This window comes from Hermetia illucens, chromosome 5 (assembly GCF_905115235.1).
Source record: "Hermetia illucens chromosome 5, iHerIll2.2.curated.20191125, whole genome shotgun sequence".
Taxonomy (NCBI): domain Eukaryota; kingdom Metazoa; phylum Arthropoda; class Insecta; order Diptera; family Stratiomyidae; genus Hermetia; species Hermetia illucens.
The window spans coordinates 103,579,185-103,600,132 of NC_051853.1; the positions used below are offsets into that span (position 1 = coordinate 103,579,185).

At 41.9% G+C, this 20,948-nt stretch overlaps 1 long non-coding RNA gene across 1 annotated transcript; it reads left to right on the forward strand.

Annotated features, from left to right (window-relative positions):
- The first annotated feature begins 14,419 nt into the window (after nucleotides 1-14,419).
- On the forward strand, nucleotides 14,420-14,710 carry LOC119657736. The gene is made up of 2 exons (XR_005250165.1): nucleotides 14,420-14,553; nucleotides 14,621-14,710. It is a non-coding gene; the product is annotated as an uncharacterized LOC119657736 (long non-coding RNA).
- The last annotated feature ends 6,238 nt before the right edge of the window (nucleotides 14,711-20,948 follow it).

Genomic DNA, 20,948 nt, shown 5'->3' on the forward strand with positions numbered 1-20,948 from the left:
AAATTAACACAAGTCGGAATACCGGAAGCTCGCGCTTCGGGTATAAAGGTTTTGTGTTCATCTTATGTAAGAAACTTCAACGCACATTTTTCTGTCCGTATATAGCTATAAATCCAACATAATCCTTCATATTTTTCCTAACTACGAGACATACGTACATATTACAGCCATACATATCACGCTCACCCTAAACAAATAAACTGCCTATTACCGAATACTGTACACATATATGCACGTATATAAATTCGTACCCATTTTTCCGATTTACTTCTTATATCTATTTGGATTAGACACTACCTGCAAAGTTCATTAGCACGCATATATTATATACCTACATACACACATGTCTGGCTGACAAATAACTAAAAAACTAAAACAAAATAATTCTCTGCGACCCAATTCATAAGAACTCATTTCGTTGTGGTATTGAATTGATATGTCATGATGACGTCATGCAGGTTATAGAGTGCACGAAATTCACAAAAAACTGTGAAGTTTCAACCCCCATAACTTTGTTAATAATAATTGGATTTTCTTCAAACCTGACCAAACTGTGCATTATGTTCTTCATTACACGCATGGTAAATTTTGTACTTCTGGGATGAACATAAGGGGGGTGCCGGGTAAATTTCTAAAATGTGGAAATATACTATTATTAACTTTATTTGTGCAGATATCTGAACCGGATATATTTTGGGGCCTAGATTTCGTAGAGGTGCATCACTGTGATTTTTTTCAGATTTGTCGGTTGGATAGGTTCTGAGAACGAGACCTGTTACACTTTTTGGGGGTCATATTTTGAACCCTCACTCCCCTATGTTTCATCCAATATCAAATATTAAACCAGATTCGAAAAGTACTAATTGAGACCTTTCATTTGATACCCTACATGGCTACATTCGGTGAAAAAAAAATTTGCACCCTCCATTCACATGTACGGGAAGCCCCCCCTTAAACTTAACACAAGATGGCGCCACTTACTGCATGTAAAGGGATCACCAGATTACATACTCTCACCAATTTTCGTGATAATCGGTCTAGTCGTTTCCGAATAAATCGGGTGTGACAGACAGACAGACAGACAGACAGACAGACAGACAGACAGACAGACAGACAGACAGACGGACAGACGGACAGACAGACACCGTCTCGATTCTAATAAGGTTTTGTTTCACACAAAACCTTAACAAGATGGCGCCACTTGCTGCATGTAAAGGGAACACCAGATTACATACTCTCTCCAATTTTCGTGACAACGTTCTAGCCGTTTCCGAATAAATCGGGTGTGACAGGCAGACAGACAGACAGACAGAGCTGGGTAACTAAGAAATTCGACGCAGAAATGTTCAAGGAGGTACTTCTGGAAGGTACATTGCTATCGGGAAGCGCACAAAACAAAGTTTCACAGGTCGTGGAAAAATTGCAGCGGGCATGCGATGCCGCTATGCCTCGACGTAGCACTTTCCGAAGACGAAATCCTAATTTTTGGTGGAATTCCGAAATTGAGGAATGCCGGAAAAAGTGTCTCAAAGCTAGGAGACGCTCCCAGCGCAGAAGAAACCGACCTGAGTTCGAGGAGCTGCACGTGCAATATAAAGATGCGAGGAAAAAATTGCAAGTAGCTATCGCAAAGAGCAAATCCGAACATTTCAAGCGGATGTGTACTGAAGCTGATTCTGACCCATGGGGTGGCGCATATAGGTAAGTGATGTCATCACTAAAAGGCGAGCGCTCCCCACCGATTGCTTGCCCAGAGTTGTTGCAGAATATAGTGAACACTCTATTCCCAGTGGATCTGAATGGTACAAGTTTGCCTGCAGTACAGTTAAATCCCGACGAAGTTCCGATAGTGGAAAATGAGGAGGTTCTAGACGCAGCAAAAAGATTGATTGAAAAAAAGACTCCAGGACCGGATGGAATCCCTAACATTGCCCTGAAGGTAGCCGCCAGGACAGCACCAGGTATGTTTGCCCAAGTTTTCACGGCATGCCTTAGGGAAGGAGAATTCCCCGAGCAATGGAAGGTACAAAAGCTAATACTTATTCCGAAGGCAGGTAAACCATTGGGTGACCCCTCCTCATGTAGGCCAATATGTCTGGTCAATACCATTGGCAAACTTTTTGAACGAGTAATATATAACAGACTGCTCGCTGTTGCGGAAAAGGAAGGAGGCCTTTCCGACAAACAACTCGGATTTCGTAAGGCAAAATCAACTGTCGACGCAATCAGCATGCTGACTGGCTTGGCTCAGGCTGCAATAGAAGAAGGAAAATGCTGTGCAGTAATAACCCTCGACGTAAAAAATGCGTTCAATAGTGCAAAATGGAATAAAATCATCGAGGCACTCGAAAAGATACAAGCCCCGAAGTACATTGTACGCATTGTGGTCGAGTTTCTCCTTGGGAGAAGACTTTACTGCGACTCGGACGATGGGTTAAAAATATTCCCGACAACTTGCGGAGTGCCACAGGGTTCTGTCCTGGGTCCCTTGCTGTGGCTAGTTATGTACGATGGAGTGTTGACGCTACGCCTACCGGACAACGTGACAACTATTGGCTTCGCCGATGATATCGGAATAACGGTGGTCGCAAAGCACCAAGACGAGATCGAGATCTATGCAAATGAAGCGATATGGGAGATCAATTCCTGGTTGAGAAATTCTGGCCTTTCACTTGCCGAGCATAAAACAGAAGTAGTTCTCATTAGCAAGAGAAGAAAGAACACAACTGTGAAAATCAAAGTTGGCGGAAAAAACAATTTACTCCCAACCATCGCTCAAATACTTGGGAGTAATTATTGACAGAAGACTCAACTTCAAAAGACACATTGAATACGCCGCAACTAAAGCGTCTTCCATCGCTACAACGATCTCGAGGATACTACCGAACATTGGTGGGCCAAGACAAAGTCGACGTCTTCTGCTCTCCAGGGTAGTCAGCTCCGTACTACTCTACGCAGCTCCAGTTTGGGCAACTGCTCTGAATAACAAAGTGAACTGCCGAAAATTGGGAATGGCATATCGATTAAGTGCACTCCGGGTATGCAGTGCATATCGGACAACATCAGGAGAAGCAGCATATGTACTAGCAGGGATGCTCCCCATAGACATCTTGGCGAAGGAAAGTCGGCGACTCTACGACAAAACGTATGCAGCTGGAGAGTCTAGCGCATTTCGACGGCAGCTGGCACGGTGGGAATCTATCGAACGGTGGCAACAGCGATGGGACGAGTCCCAAACTGGTCGTTGGACATACCGCATCATTCCGGATATTCGGAGATGGTTTGAACGAAACCATGGGGAATTAAGCCACGAGTTAACACAATTCTTGAGTGGACATGGAGGTTATCGTGCCTATTTACATCGATTTGGTCACGACGAATCACCATGCTGCCCAAGATGTGGTAACGTGGCTGAGAATGCGGAGCATGTCATATTTGATTGCCCCAGGTTCACCGCGCACCGAACAAGAATGGAAGCGGTCGCAGACAGGCGTTTAACACCCGAAAACATTGTGGAGTTTATGCTGGAGTCAACGGATGCCTGGAACCAGGTTGTAAGGGAACTGCAAGCTATTCACCAACAGCTTAGGCAGGAAGAACTACGACGAAAACAAGGAAGGGAGAGAACCATAATGAGCCGCAGTTAAAAGCTGATCCAGCCCCGCGATGCAATACTTGATAGGAGTTCCGTGGGGAGAGTGGAATGAGAAGGAGGTTGTTTTAGTGAGTAGAAGTCTCACATAACTGCGTGGCAGGAGCCAGCAGTAGGTTTTGAACCTTTCCACCTTCCAACGCCGAAAAAAAAAAAAAAAAGACAGACAGACAGACGGACAGACAGACACCGTCTCGATTCTAATACGGTTTTGTTCCACACAAAACCTTAAAAATGTGAAGTCACTCGGGGAAGCACACTACCTTCTGTGGTGGCCCGAATTCAAAAGAATAAATTTATTTTTATTCTGTAGATTTTTTACAGTACGTACAACCTTAAATATGCAAATATTCTTTAACAATAAAAAGTGGGGAATTTGCTAGAAAAAAATCGTTGTGTTTTTTTATATTAAATAATTAAAACAAGTCGGGAAACCGGAAGCTGGACGCTTCAGGTACGAAAGGTTTTCTGTATTTCTTAGTACGTAGCACGTAATATATCCATATATTATGTGAGAGTATCCACTTTCGGGTGATATTGACATTCATAGTCTTCAATTTTCAAAGAAGCAACAAATTTGAGGTATTATAACTTTGTTAGTAATAGTGCGATTTCCACCAAACCTGGTAAGATCATGCTCTATTTTATAGCCTATATCAGTCCAAAATTTCATAATACTAGGATGAACTTAAGGGGGGTTTCTAACCAATTACAAAAAATTGTAGTAATATACTACTATTAATTTTATTTAAACAGATATCGGCATGGAAGGTGTTTCGGAGCCCAGGCACCATATAGTGGCAGCATCCTGATTTTTTTCATATTTTTCGGTTTGGTAGTTTCTGAGAATGGCCCCCTTAAAGAAGTGATCGCTTCCAACCCCCCGCGCTCCCCACCCTTTCAACGAATGTCAAAACTAAGATCGGCTTTGAAAAGTACTAATCGAGACTTTTAATTTGATACCCCACATGACTATATTTGATGAAAAAAAATTGTACACCCCCCTTTTGCATGTATGGAGACCCCTCTTAAATTTGACGTAAAAGGATGTAATTCACTGTATGCGTGAGCGTTCACAGTTCCCACCTTTCTACCAAATTTGGTGTCAATCGCTATAACCGTCTCCGAAAAAAATGCGTGTGACGGACAGACGGACAGACAGACAGACAGACAGACAAACAGTAAACCGATTTTAATAAGGTTTTGTGTTTACACAAAACCTTAAAAATGAGTATATTTTTATAATTATATATATGCTTGAGTTTCCACATATCGCCATGGGTATGTAAAATGAGCGATTATAATTTCAAATAAATCGACTAAGTATTTTTTTTGTAAGGGCTTCCCTGAAAACATGGTTTTCAGTGAAGCGCGGCTAAAATTTTGACATTAGATTTTTTACTGATCCCCGATTTTTTTCCGTATACTATGTATACGTGTACTATTGTGCACTATTTTATGATAGTACGTATTTTTACATAATGCGTAGACCTGAATCAGGTGACTATAAATATATGATTGAGGATATTATATAAAAGGGACAACTGGAGCAGCTGCTGCCAGCTAGTTGTTCATTTCTATACATGCTTCGGCGCTGACAGTACATTTTTAATATGCTATACTTTCAAAATATGTAAAGAAAAAACTCGATTTTTTCAATCCATCATACTGTACTACCACTTTAAATCTTGCTATTATTATGCTTATCATTTCAATTTACTTTAACAACCCCTATTTGCTGGTAGATGTCTTCTTCACGGGGAACATCTTATCTTTATTTGACTAATAATTAGAGACCACATAGCAACTTTGAATAAAAATTATTCGCATCATTTTAAGTTCACATGTTTATTATGAAAATACGGTCTATCAAGCTGGAAGGCAGTTAAATTTATTCGGTTCAAACATTTACTATAATATAAAATAAATATTTAATATTCTTTTTTGTGTGGACTATCTAAAGTACAGCAAACGTTATTCAAATACAGGAAAAATTGTGACTAATAGTATAAATGAGGTTTTGCAGCGTCAGCCCTAAGCGTAATTGAGATGGGGTCTGATAAAAACTGATTCAAAAATGGAATGCCGACCAGAATCCCCTCTGACAATCAAGTGAGAGTTAACATTGAAGCCATCCACAGTACAACCCTCCGCAACATCTATAAAATGAAATGTATGCCACAATAACCGCAGTCAACAGGGATTATCATAAATACGGCCACAAACATGCTTGCCCCCAGCCGCAAAAGGAGTCGGAACGGCTGATTCGACGAAGAATGTAAGCTAGCAACGGAACGGAAAAATGCTGCATGTCGAGTAATGTTGAATTATCAAAAGACGAGGGACTTCCCAGACGAAAAAAAGAAGGAAGGAAGAACCAACAGGTCTGTGAACTCGAAAAGTACAGGGAGCAACCACACCAGGTGCGGAAGTTCACCAACAAGTCAGCATCCTGCCAAGACAAAGAGGAAAATCTGATCTCCGAGAGAATGGGCATATTGGAGCGATGGGTTGAGTACTTTGATGAACTGCTCAACAACCAGAACATCGGCTAGTGGCCGGTCGTGCCAACTGAAGACGACGGACAAATACTGCCACCACCAATTATAGAAGAAAAAGTCCGTGCAATTCATCGGCTTAAAAATCAAATTCCCCAGGAGCCGATGGAATTACAGCTGAATTGGTTCAATTTGGAGACGACCAATTACACCAAGCGGTTATGCTCAAGGTGTGGGGCAGCGAATTAATGCCTGACGATTGGCAACGAGACATTATCTGCCTCATACATAAAAAGGAGGATGTCGCTCAGTGCAGCAATGATAGAGGTATCACATTGCTGAGTACCATCTATTAGATATTCTCCTCCATCTTGCCAGGTCGGATAGCCCATACCAAAGAGGCTTCACTCCAAGAAAATCAGTAGCATATCAGATTTTCTCTGTGCAGCAAGCGATGGAAAAACTGTTGGAATATGGACATCAGTTGCACAATCTCTTCATCCACTTTAAAGCCGTCTATGATAGCATAATAAAATTAATGGCCCTGACCAATGTGCGAGGCCAGATGAAAGCAGCAGGACCACTCTCAAAACCATTCAACATCAACAACGGTCTAAGGCAAAAGGATGCCCTATCATGCGTCCTCTTTAACCTGGGCCTGGAAAAAATGATCTGTGATGCTGAGGTAAATGCGACAGGTACGATCCTCTTTAAGTCCACTCAACTACGGCCTGTGCTGACGATATCAACATCGTGGGAAGAACGACCAGAGACGATAACAGCTACCACAATGAAATCAGCGCACGGTTCTTGGCAGCCAACAGAGCTTATTTCAGCTTATAAAAACTGCTTCACTCGAAACGTCTAACCATAGGGTCAAAGCTCTGACTATACAAGACAATGATCTTCCCAGTCCTCATGTATTCGTCGAAGACTTTCTTCGCAAAAAAAATTGCAAACTCTTGGCCACGTGCGAGAGAAGAATACTCCGAAGAATTTTTGCCCGACTACGTAAGGATGAACGATTCTGTATTCTATATTGCGACGAAATCTATGAGCGATACCATGACCGTCAGGTTTTGTTTAAAATCCGGCTCAATAGGTTGCGGTGGGCGAGTTCCTTAATCCGTATGAATGGGGATGATCCGACCCGGAAAGTCTATAAGGGCAATACGTATGGTAGAAAAAAAGGGCGAGATAGACCCTGCCTCAGATGGAGCAATCTCGTTCGCCAGGACCCCAGACATATTTTAGGGATATCGAATTGGTGGACTTCGGTGCAAAAGCGGAATATTTGGAGTTCCTTATTAAGGCAGGCCTAGATCGGATACTGACTGTGTAGGGTAGGTCCTGCAGCCGATGGTGAGCGTTAAGATATCTTTTTACCTGATTTTTCTTGCAAATTGAAGAGGATGGTGTACATGGCATTTGCTTCCAACTAGGCGGCACTATGTACGTGTCGCAAAGTTAACCTCATATTCGACCTTTTACTTAATGCCTTTTGAAAATCGAACAATCAGGCCAAACGGTGAGACAAATTCGCCACGAAGAAGTTGCGATTTGATTCCATTAGACTAGTATATGTGGGGCACCGGTTAGTTCTATCATTGATTCTAAAAATGGCTGGCAACCCCTGAATTCCGACTGATTGTCATAAATTTTGGGGTGCGAGCAGATGGTGGTATAAGAAACAAAAGTTATGTAACACCAATGTGGGGGGGGGGGGGGCTGCAGCATGGATTCTCGGGGATGGAAAATTGTACATTCGAAATAATTGCAGACAACAAATTTTGCGAAGATTTTTCTTATAATTAGCAGTTTTGGAATTATTGACGGTTTTTCGCAAATACCTCGAAAACCATGTTTTTATGTAGAAATGATAACAAAAAGAAACAAAGCATATTTAACAACAAAGGGAAAGGACCTATTTATTTTGTTGTAGGTGCAATATGAACTGAGTTATAACATATCAAAGGTAAACTCTTAATTCCTTAAAGCCCAAATAAATACTGTAAACGTCAAATAACGCAAAACGGGTATCTTTTTTGTGATATTGAACTAATGCTTTTCTGAAGTGCTTGAAAAGGCCTTTAAAATGAAGCATCATACAATCATCAAACTATGATATAAATAATAAGAGACCAATGATCAGAATAATGATATCACCTGAATCGACGGTTTGTATTGTCGCTCGACGGGGGAGAGCTATCTTGCTGATCGAACGGCAGGTATACTGAGTAACCTGCCAGAGAATATCAATGAGTATTGGACCGCCATTAAAAATGCTCTTTTCTCGGAACACGTCCCGAAGGGTCGTCGTAAGATCTAGCTGACTGTGGAATCATGGAAGCGGAACGACGAAAGGAAGAAATTGAAGACTCTCTTGACCGCTGAGAAGTTCATTGTAGTATACGCCGTGATTAGAGAATTTGCTATTGCGCTTGTCAGGGAAGTGAAAGATGCTGCAAAACGCAATGATTTCTGAGGTGTGTACCCTGGCATGAAAGACCTTGCATGTGGTGGCAAATCTTTCGATGGTCCTGTGAAGGACGTCAATGGTCGACTTCTCATCCCTGATGACCATCAACTGAGGAGGTCGAAAGAACACTTCACTACGGTTCTTAAAAGTTTCACATCCGGTGAGTTTCCCCCTCTCCTGACTGAAATGGCTAGTCACCGTAATGTGCGGATACGGACTGCCATTCCAAGCAGAAGAGAAATTAATTTCTGTACCTGTATTTCCAATCGTGCGGAAATCTTGGAAATCGGAGATCTATGGCGGAGAGTGGAAGAAAGGAATGATAGTTAAGATTCCAAAGAAGGGACCCGTTTTGAGTATGAAGATTGGGGGAGGAGGGTATTTGCGTGCACCCTGCCGTTGCACAGATAATAGCTAAAATGGAATGCTTCAAAGAACATCGATCAATGTCGATCAAGCTTTAGTGACAGTGAGCAGGCTGGTTTTCACTCTGGATCCTCTAGACGTCATAACCCCTATGGATCATTTTGGAATAGTGGGCCGAGACCAGGTCTTCAGTCCACCTGCTCTTCATCGATTTCGAGAAAGTGATCCATAATGTAAACAGTCCGTGTATCTAGAGTGCTCTACGCAGGAAGGACATTCCGGAGAAAATAATAGCCATTCTCAGAGCCACAATGTTACGCCCTACACCGAGGTAAAATCTCGCACGATATTGAGATCCGAAGCGCAATCCGCCAGATATCAAAGTTGCATCCAGTCACCGATATAATTTCTCTTTGATATCAGTGACGTTCTTCATGCTGGCTTGTCCGGAGGACGCACAGGAATTCAATGAACTATGACATCTTTCCTTAAACACCTCGACTATGCTGATGACATCTATTTCCCTTCTTACTAGGTCATGGAGCTTGGCCAAATGGCTCTGGATTCGGAAAGAGAGGCGAGTAGAGCTGAACTGAAGATACAATCCAATAAAACCAAGATTCTTAGTCAGACAGGCCACTGCACTCTCTCTATCCGTAAATCGGTTTACTGTCTGTCTCTCTGTCTGCCATACGCATTTTTCTCCGAAACGGTAGTACCCACTGACACCAAATTTCGTGGCAAGGTATATAGGGAGCTACATCGTTCTACGTGATATTCAAGGAGGGGGGGGGGGGGGGGGGGGGTGAAACGTAATACAGGCAAAACGGGGATATAAAATTTTTTACCGGGCATAGTCATGTAATGCATCAAATGAAATGCGTCGATTATTACTTTTTAAAGTTCTTAGGATCTTAATTCCGACATTGAGTCCACAGAGGCTGAGGCTGAATAAATAGAAATTTCTTTTGCGGACCCATTCTTAGAATATACCCAACCGAAAAATCATGAAGCTACCGCTAGGACCAAGGCTTAAAACATCCTCCATACCGATATTTGATCAAATAAAGTTAATATTGGTATACTACTTTAATTTTTGGTAATTGACTGCAAAACCATCATGATATTTTGCAGCAATATAGACATGATCACACCGACTTCGGTGAAAATTGCACTATTGCTAACAAAGTTATAATAGGTCAAAATTGTCGCTTCATTGCAAACTCTAAGATAGACAAATGTCCACTCAAGTATATGTAAGAAATACACAAAATTTTTCATACCTGAAGCATCCAGCTTCTGCTTTGTCGACTTGTTTGGGAAGGTTGTGGGCTTACGCTTACACGCTGGGCTTTGTGAGAAATGTTATTACTAATTTAGATCACCAATACTGTAGAGGAAACCCTCACATTACGAAATTGATACATGAGCAGGTGGTCCATGCTTTTTTTTTCAATTACCTGGGGTCTGAACGATCAATCAACTTCCTTTTTTAAAAGAAATTAATGGGCTAGTGGACTGGTTATTGAAAGATCTTAAACTATGCGTCATTATGATGAGATGATCCACAGCTGCTGCACAGGAAGAGGTAGAGGCCGCTGCAGCGACTTCCTTATTATTCGTCACCTGGGAGTTGGGAAGATGCCAATTGCAATCGATGTGAAAAGGATTAAGGAGCCGAGAAGGTTCAGACGAAGGGTTTTCCTTCAAAGATGACACGCACTTTCCGCATTTACAAGATGTTTAAACCCACAATGGCTTTCAAGGCTCGCAGTCAAAAAGCCACCTAATTAATGTTTTTATAATGGGTGATGCATAAGCATTTATAGTTTACGTTTTCTATTTTGTCAATCTACCCACCTAGATGAACGGAAAGAGGAGATTAATTTGTCTTACGGGAAGGACATCATGAACTTAGCGGAAATAGCAGCTTGCAACTGGCATTCAAATTAAAATCAAAATGTTTAGAAGGAGCATCAACACCCTTACTGCTTCCGGCAGCTTAAATGGGAGATTCCACTATAAATCCCCTTACAAGAAATGCGAAGTTACAACCGTCACCTACTAAAAAAGAAGAAAAGCTCACTGCTCCCATCTTGGCTGCAAGTGAAAAAGGGAGTGACACTGTAAAGGCTAAGAGTCCTGGCCGGCCAAAAAGGAAAGAAGTCATCAAATTCGAGTTTGTAAAACGGGCCAGGAAAAAGATGGTGACGCGCAATGGGAGTCACCTCACCATCTGAAAGACAAGGATGCAGGAAGAAAGACTACTAAAAAAGTGCGGGGTCCAGCGAAACATCTCCATGGATGTCAAAAATAGCATAATGGAAATGAATCAACTGCTGGACCTTATTACACAACAGTGAAAGTCCTAGAAGGGGGCCGAAGAGGGGCTGAGGTAAAAGCACATCGCAATGAAGATCGCGTGGATTATTTCCAGGCAAAGGACAGTTCCATCCCGCTGTTTTAAGTGCTTCGCACACGGACATAAAGCGGAAGCTTTGCAAGGGGCAGCACAGAAGCGCGTTGTGTTAAAAATGTGGCGGAGTAGGGCACAAAGCGAAGACTTGTGAGTCGGCAAAGTGCTGTGTCCTTCGCAAGGACCGTAGTCTGCAAAAAGAAGATGTGCTTCATGTTCCCGGTTCTGGCCGTTCCCATGTCTTTAATGAAGAGTTAATGAAAACGAAAAGGCCAACAGTATGATTCATATCCTACAACCAAACAAACATAGCAGTGGAACTGCTCATGACTTGGTGGTGCAAGAAAGAAGAGCTGACTTATTGGTTCTCAGCCAACAGTACTGAGATACGAGTGACTTTTTTCAGCACTTATCTCACACTGAACGAATCTGCGCAAGCTTCTCGGAATAAACTCGCCACCTTGGAGGACGAGATTAAAAACACGGAAGGGAATATTCTAGTTGGAGGAGACTTTAATGCCAGAGCCTTCGAATCGGGTATACCTCAACCAGATTCTCAAGGCACACAGATTTTTGAGATGGCCGTTAGGACATCACTTATTGTCCTAAATACCGGTGGTATTCCGACTTACCGACACACCGATTGCACGGGCACTATCCCTGACGTAACTTTTAGTGCGGAGCCCTTAGTGTCAGCGGTCCTACGATTGAAGGTCCTGAAAGATTTAACGGCTCTTCCCAACGTTTTGCAGTTTTCAACCATTAGGTGGAATATCGGGAAACAACAATGAACCTTATCACCGTGACTTGTAATACATCTGCTTCCAAACGGAAACCGAGTCCCGTGAAATTACCTGTGTACTGGTGGACGGCTGAAATTGCAACTCTACCCAGCAACGGCCTCAAACTTAGGTGGATTGTTCAGCGTGCAAGAGGCCAACACGTGGTGACGCTTAGATCCGCAGGGTATAAGAGTGGGAAAAGGAACTGCGCCGCGAAGGCATCTTGCAGCTACAACGGAACTAGGAGAGGTGGTCCCGTCCATGAAAGACAAAAAACCGCCAGGATCGGTTGGTATTCCCATCGGATTGTTTAAATTCGAATAAAAATACAAGCTGAACTTGCTACTCGGTGCATTCGACGCATGTTTGACAGCCAGTGTATTCCCCTCCTTTTAGAAGTTGCGAGGTTTGTGCTGAGGCTTGGTAAAGGCGCCGTCAGCGGATCGTCCGCTCAGTTTGCTGGACACAGGCGGAACTGCTTGAGGAGTGATTGAGGAGGTCCGAGGTAAAATTGACTGAAGCACACAGTCGCCACTTTCGGTGAGTGATGCTCTTTGTGACCCTAAACGTCCTTACGTAAGGTGAGGTGGTACCATATGCTTAACGCACTGGAACATAATTTCCACACTTCAGGCTATCTATTGCGAATATTGAGGAACTATTTAAAGGACCGTGTCCTACTCTACGAGAGCCGGTAAAGATGGCGCCGAATGAAGGTAACATCGGGGCCAACTCACAGATCTGTTTTTACTCCAGACCTTTGGAACACCTTATACGAAAGGCTTCTATGACTCGAAATGCCTGAATCGCATCTGGTCAGATACGAAGATGATGTTGCGGCAGTAGTTACTACATGCACGGTTGAGTAACCAGCGCACATTGGGAATGGTGATACGGCGAGTAAAGAAATAAATGGCTGAACATGGATTCTCCCTAGCTCTGGGGGAAACCGAAGTCATTATGCTGATCAAGGAGAGGGTTCCCACAGGTTTCCCTATTCAGCTTGATGAAACTATGGATTTGTCGAAGCCGGTGGGCCGTCTCGGAGCTAGCACTGATGTAATTCTGATCGTTCGACATGCTGCCGAGCCGAGCGTAATATACCTCAGAAAAGGTGAGGGAGATAAGGAAGCTGGCATTTGCGAAGAAAGAGCCCACAATGTCTGCACATGGCAGCAATCTTGGGAAAGAGAATCGAGAGTTAGATGGACCACTCATCTTATAAAAGACGTGCGACTATAGTCCAATTGAAAGCACGGTGAGGTTGACTATTACCTAACCCAGCTTCTCAGCGGACATGGGTATTTTCAAACTTACCTGCACACAATCGGGAAATCACGGTCGCTCGACTGTATTTATTGCAAGGACCTGATGGATGATGCCTGTTACATCAGCAATCGCCATCACGTTTGGAAGAGTGTCTTGGGACTCCGGACACCATAATTGGGGCCATGCTGTAGAACGAAGACACATGGAACCAAGTGGCGCGTTACATTCAAGGTTTTGTCCTTCTTTTTAAAAAGAGGGAAATGGACAGGGGAAAGCCTAGTCTCCCGGAATCCACGGGCTTTGCTCCTAGACTGAATAGGCTCGGCCTGAGGTTATTTTGTGAAACAGCTCCAGGTCAGAGTCCTAGACGCTCTAGGGGGGTGTTTTAGCCGGTAGTCTGTCCGATAGGAGTCCACCACTTTGTGCGTAAATATATTGCATCTCCCTACCCAAAAAAAAAACTTAGTGGAACCTATTTGAACGGACTTCTATTGGGTGTGAAAAGGTTTTGTTAAATTTCAATTACAGAAACTTCAATTCCGCAAAGAATACATAGAATTTCTCACGCCGCTAATGGTAATCACATGGAGAATGATCAGAAATTGATATAACGGATTGGAATTGAGACCGAAGTAATGAAGCTTTCAGTGCCCAGAACCTTAAAATCAAGTCTCCACAAAGTTCCGTTGTTATCTATCCTCATATAACATCCCCCGGGGAAGCGAAGTTCTGGTTGGCTTTTGTATTCAAGTGGGCAGTTGACGCCTATCGTCTTTGGAATTGTACTTAGTCTCACATCAGCTTCAGGCTATGACACAATTATAGTTATCATTCAAATTGCGTGCCAGCTAGTCACGACTTTTGTTACAACATTTTTATTTGAATTTGTTTCTTTTCAACCAATTATCCTTCAACCATCTGCAAGGTAGCAGTCAAGGGAAGAAACAACAGGAGTGCAATGACAACCGCAGTAATAATAAGCAGTATCAAAACCTAAAGGTTTTATCTGATTCGATTAGGACCACGGTGGGCGAAGATTGTTGCACCGCAACTTTAAAGCAAAGCTGAATTTTGGCCTGAACTATTCTGAGGTAATACACGTGTTCATCGGTATTAATTATTCATATTCACTTCTAGGTTTTTCTCTCTACTTTAAAGGAGCTAGAAATGAGGAACTTCCCATTCCATACTCTTACAATCAGTGGATTTCAATTTACTATTTGAATAATATTTATTTTTCTGTTTTTATTTTCATTTTTTCATTTTGATTTATCGTTTTTATTGAATTTACAATTTAGTATTTTATACCATATATTTTCGTCACGCTGTTTAATTTTAGTGTACTTGTTTGGCTTTGTGTCTTGGAATTTCACTTCAGCGATTGATTAATTTTCAACGCGCAGTCAAGCTTTTATATACATATGTACATATGTATGTATACTGGTTGCGATTTCGCTTATTTGGGTTTCAAGGCCAAGCCTCGTGCAATTCCATATTCACCCATGCTGTATAGGGTTTTTTAATAAATAACGTGTGAAGAATAAAAGCGCGACAGACCCCGCCCATATACGCTACCTAGCAAGGAAAATGGTCTACAAGCTTGTATCGTATCTCACTTCTGTATACCTAAACGATCAGCGGTGAGGAATAGGTGAATCCTTGCGATTGAAAGTAGGTCACTTGGGGTAATAGCATAATTTACTATAAACATCTAAAGATTCAAGCGGGAATAATAAAGATTTTCAGTTCCTCCAACGGCTATGCGCAGTAACAAAGCGCACTCCTGATACGTAGGCAGTCCAGAAGCCGATCCTGCTACTGAGGGGACTCTCGCTGATTTTTTGTCCATTGTCAAACTTCTATTTCTCAGGATAAGCTTGAAGGAATGAGCCAATATTTTGCAATTTCGTCACTACCTCCTCTTATGTCGTGTACTGAAATTGAGATGCTCAATTAAAACCTATTTTTCACAAAAAATACACCATCAGAATTTAGGTGACATTTTCTTCCGATTCATTGAAAATGAAAATGATAATGATTATCGTTATAGTCGAACCGGAATGTGGAACATGATTCCGCGTGTGACTAATTTCCCATATGTGCCTATTTTTTTCTTGGCTGATAACGAATACTCGCGGTAAATTCCAAGCTATTTCTAGGAAGAGGCTTACGCAAATTATTGCCTGGCAATATGATTTCGGACAGACATAAACCAATGAACGTGAAGCTAAAGCTATAATTTTTTTTTGACAAAAAATATTCGTTAGATAAATGATTTGCAAAAAATGGAATGTCATATTGACCTTAGCTGGTCGTGTAATTCTTTGTATAAATTCTGAAGAACTAAAAATAGGAGCACGAATTTTGAGACTTTGTTGGTAAGATAAAGTCTCAAAATTCAACAGGATGAAACCTTATACACTTCGATGCTCATCCTGCCAACTTCATGGGCATATTGGAGCGATGGTTTGAGTGGTTTGATGAACTGCTCAACAACCAAAATATCAACTAGTCCAAGTAGTTAGATATTTAAAAGTTTCAAGGACATTGGTTATGAAATGGGTCAGAAGGTTTGAAAGTGATGCCAATGTCGAAGATGAACCGATTTGTTCACGAAGTTTCCAACATTATCTTTGCGTACATGAAGGAAGAACAATATTATCATTAAATACAATCAGGTAAGGACTTCGAGAATACGATATTTTTCACAAGAGTTCGACGAAAAGACCTGCACTGTCAGTGAAGCACACTGAAAAACGTGTAAGTTAAGCCAAGGAAAACATGACCGGGATTGAAGCAATGTAATATTTACAGGCCAGTCGACTTTTACAATTAGGAAATGATGGTAGTGAGTTTGGTAGAAAAAAAGGAAAAACAATTCTGCAACGGTTGATTGAACATCTCAGCAAAGGTCCATATTTACAGATCCATCCCTCAGGAAGGATTCATACTTTCACCACAAATCGCGACGCAGAATTTACGGTGAAATTATACCAGAATATTATTGAAGTTTGTCGGGTCGTTGTATGGAATGGATTCGAGCCAATGGATTTTGCAGGAGAATAACTATCCCAAACATCGCAGTCAGTTGTGTACCAGCTGTAAAGAGGAAAATGGCATCATCGTGTAAAGGGATTATCTGTAATGACATTGGACACCATATTGATTTAATGGCGAATAAATAAAATGTAACATTTAAACCATTATTCTTTGTTTTAACCTAAATTTGTACACTGATCCGTATGGGTCGATCGATGACGAAAGCAAAAAAAGAAGACGTAACAGAGCCTGCATGAGATGGAGCGATGACGTAAGCTAGTACACCGGCCAGCTTCTAAGGATATCGAATTGGTGTACCTCGGGGCAAAACCGGGATGTCTGGAGTTCCTTACTAAAGGCTTAGACCGGATACTGGCTGTGGCGCCGTTGATGGTGATGATCTTCCCAACAGATGAGGCCAATGATTTCTTAGTGGAAGTAACAAACATTTTTTCTAAAATTTCCAGGGCGACTGACCGAATGGTGTGCACTTAGATTGTGACCAACAATGAGTGTTCTTAAGGTTGCATCGTTTTCCATATGCAATGCTAAAAGTACGAATCCCAAATCTTCGTAGCATTGAATAGAAGCCGGATTTAACAGTCGTTGGAACATGCCACCTGACTAATTTTTTTGCTATGTCTTGAATATTGTATGATATTCCATATATCGCGACTAAAGTATTTAAGGAACCAGAAGGTTGGACAATAATGTGAGGTCCTGTCGCCTATCGTCGTTTCTTCAACTTCTGTCAGGTGATGTTACTTCTAATGTCGACAGTGCTTACGGAAGAGGTGCCATTGCCTAATGTAGCAAAAGTGCTTGATAACTTAGGCGCGTTGGTTCCAGTTTTTAAGGTTTTATGTAAAAGAAAACATTATTAAACTCGGTTTACTGTCTGTCGGTCCTTCTTTTTTCTCAAACGCTGTCGTTGGCCCCTTTCAGACGGTTAAGTGGGACTCATGAGATTGAAATAATTCGTGTACTGCGTCCTCCCTAATGTTCGACCACTTTGGGCAACACATTTTCGCCAGAATATCAATTAGGATCCTTCCTGCTAATATCCAGCCCATTTGGCCCTATACTGTTCAATAAACACGACATCGTTGGAGTGCACTTGGGCGACATACTTCTCCAATTTGTATTTTGTTCACTTTCTTGCTCAGTGAATCTGTCCATACTGTAGTCTGCATATAGTAGTGTAGAGGCGCTGTAACCTTGAATCGCTTTACGGCGACTTTTTCGCCTACCTGTTGACAGCTGCGAGACTGGCGAAGCAGCCTACTAGAAGAAAACAGCCTGCCGTCAACGAAAAATAGAGAGAGTCGTCAACAGGAATAATAGTTGTACGCTTTGGAACTTCTCTTGTGAAGTTTTTTAATTTTGTTAAGCATGCACATTTGTTTTCTCTTTTTTCGAAATGTCTGAACGAAACATATTTTAAGGAATATAAAACGAACGAAATCTATTTTAAGGAATATTAAACGAATCAAGATCACGACAGTAGATACGCGCTGACGACCCTTGAAACAAGGAAGCAATGGCTTGGCCGTGGGCCGATAATATTCGGTAGCATTTTCGTCAACAGCGCTCCGGATTTATATCCCTTCGCTGCTACATCCTCCACATGCAGCACAGAAGTCTCTCGACGCGCACAAGGCACTATGGCCCGCCTAATTTAATTAGGGCCTCTAAACCATGTCTTTCGAAATCCAAACTAATTCTCAGAGAAGCCACCTTCCTTTTTGACAATCGGAAGTATTCTTTTGACTATCCGTTCGAATAATTTGCTGGTATTATTTAGGGGGTATAGCGGCCTGCAGGACGAACATTTCTTTATTAATTGTTTGGCGTGGGAATGAGTATTAATCTCAGTTCCTTCAACACTGCGCGAATTGCTTCTTGCTTAAGATATGCGGTAAATACCTCGACAAACAAATTTGGCGTTATCTTGACTGTTGGATAAAAAGATAATTCACTGGAGTAACACAACAGTGATACCCATACAAAACCCCCTTATCGAGGCTAACAACTGCGGAATACTTTCTGTGCATTGTCTTTAAAACTAATCCAACAATAAGTTCCGTAGCCAACGTTATTTCATTAGCATGGTCGCAAGATGTAGAACCGCGTAATTGGCGAACTTAAGGTTTTTTTCTGAATTGTCTTTCAGGTGTTGTGTAAAGCAAAATCTTATTGAAGTCGGTTCACTGTCTGTCTATCAGTCCATCAGCCTTTTTGTTGCCTGTCTGTCGCAGCCATTTTTGTTAGACACGGCTGCTGAGGGGGGGAAGGGGGGGTGTTGAAAAGTGGTAATTTCTTCGACAGACCCATTCTCCGAATCTACTGAACCGAATAGCCGGAAAAAAAGTCACGAAGCTACCGCCATACAGTGCCTACACTCTGAAATACCCTCAATACCGACATCTGTTCAAATAAAGTTAAGCACCATCGCTCGCCGTTACCCAGTTCCACCTACGACTTCCCCAGACATTCACACTCCTCCCCTACTGTTCTGTGCCAAGTGCCTCAGTTGTCGGTCATCTTGCGAGAGTAGATTCCACTACATAGCGTGTAACCTACCCACTGCCACTTCCATCTTCCTATCACTCACATGCCGATGCCATGCTTGTGGACCGATCAAGTTTTTCGTTTGAGATAGTGTCCGGCCAGCGTACTTCGATAATACGGCGCAGACAGCTATTAACGAAAACTTGGAGCTTTCGAGTAACAGTGGAGTTTGTTTTCAATGTGCTACTGCCATAAAGCAACACAGAAAGAGTACTAGCACAACAACAGCCTCGATTTAATCTTGGTGTTATAGATACATTCCAAATTTTAAACAAGGCAGCGAAAGCGGATCTAGCGTTGTTAATCAGTATTGTAACATCCAGTTCGATGCGAGCATCGACATATTACGGTATCCGCAAATATTACGGTAGTTAGCCGTTTCATCCACAAGAGGAGGACCCTCACCGGAGGTACTCGTCTTAAGAACCATGGTGAAGTTTTAGTCGCTTCTTATAACAAGTATGGAAAACTCACAGGTTTCATACTAATTAGATAAAAAAAACTATTTATTTTTAAAGAAAATGTATATTTTCGAGGTTCTATCATACATCTTGGCATGAGTGCGTAGATTAACAGATTCAAATTTCAACTAAATCAGTTGAATAGGGTTTGTGAGTGCTATCCCGGAACTGCGAAAACATGGTTCGAAGTAAAAGATATTTTTTGACAACAAATTTTTGGTAACGCTTCCTGATGAGATGTTCCAAAATTATTTCTTGCTTACTACACCGAATTCTTATTTTCTAACAGTGTAAAGTTTAATTCTTCCTCCTGCAACCTATCACAGTACACAGAGCGGCAATGGACTAGTAGAAAGATTTCGTTAAGGTTGTCTGCACGGGACCGATTCCAATCAAACTATTGTCCTCGAGGAGGGCGATCAGAGACGAGTTTGCATTGGACTCGTCAGAAGTAACTGTTGTCACGAATCCTCACTGGAGGTAAGATGAGAACTGGGATTAGCTGAGAGCATCTACTCCAGGAGAATCCCTCCTTTTTCACACTACTCTGTTTTAGCCTTTGACATTGAGCAGATCTTAAAGTTGATGAGCTTTTCCTAAAAAATCCCATTTCCTAGTTTGCAACGTCAACGGGATTGGTGTTGTAGGGTCGTGCTTCATTTTAACATCCCTGTCTTGATATTTGAGTTGCTTATGGTATTAGATGCTACGGGAACCAAGTTGTCCACCACCGAAACACTGCGGTCGAGGGATATCGACAGCCAAGGGTCCGTTTTCTCACTCACAAAAATTTCAAGTGCTAGGATTCCGAGTCCTTGCATCTAACTTTACTCATTCTCTCAACTTCCATTTGAGTTTTATGTTCTCGGTATCCTTCCCATAGCCATTTTAGTCCATACAAACACGTACCCACAGTCTGAAAAGAAAGGCATGGACATTACATATCAAGAGTTATGCTCATTCTGCATCCTGGGGTCGGACTTGAATGAAGATCTGCCTTGTTGTCTGTTTGTCTGACTTTCTGCTACACACGCACCGATTGATGCGAGATTTCGTAGCAGGGAAGAAATTGTTAACAAACATGCATGCGGTGAATGGGTCCCTATACATGCAAAAGATGTATAATTTTATTTGGAGATATATAGGCAAATGGTAGGTTTCGATTAGCGCTTTTGAAATCTCTCCAATTAAGTTTATCCTAGAATCATAAAATTTTACAGTTATATAGATATGTGGCTAAGAAAACGTTGTTATTACTGACAATGTCATAGTACCAAAAATGGTTTCTTTTGTGTAAATTTACTGCAACCCAAAAGCCGGCAAACTAGTTAGTAATAATCATTGGTGCAACAATCCAATTGGATTAAGGCCTTGTAGTATGTTAGAGCACTTCATTCAAGACCATAACGGTAAAT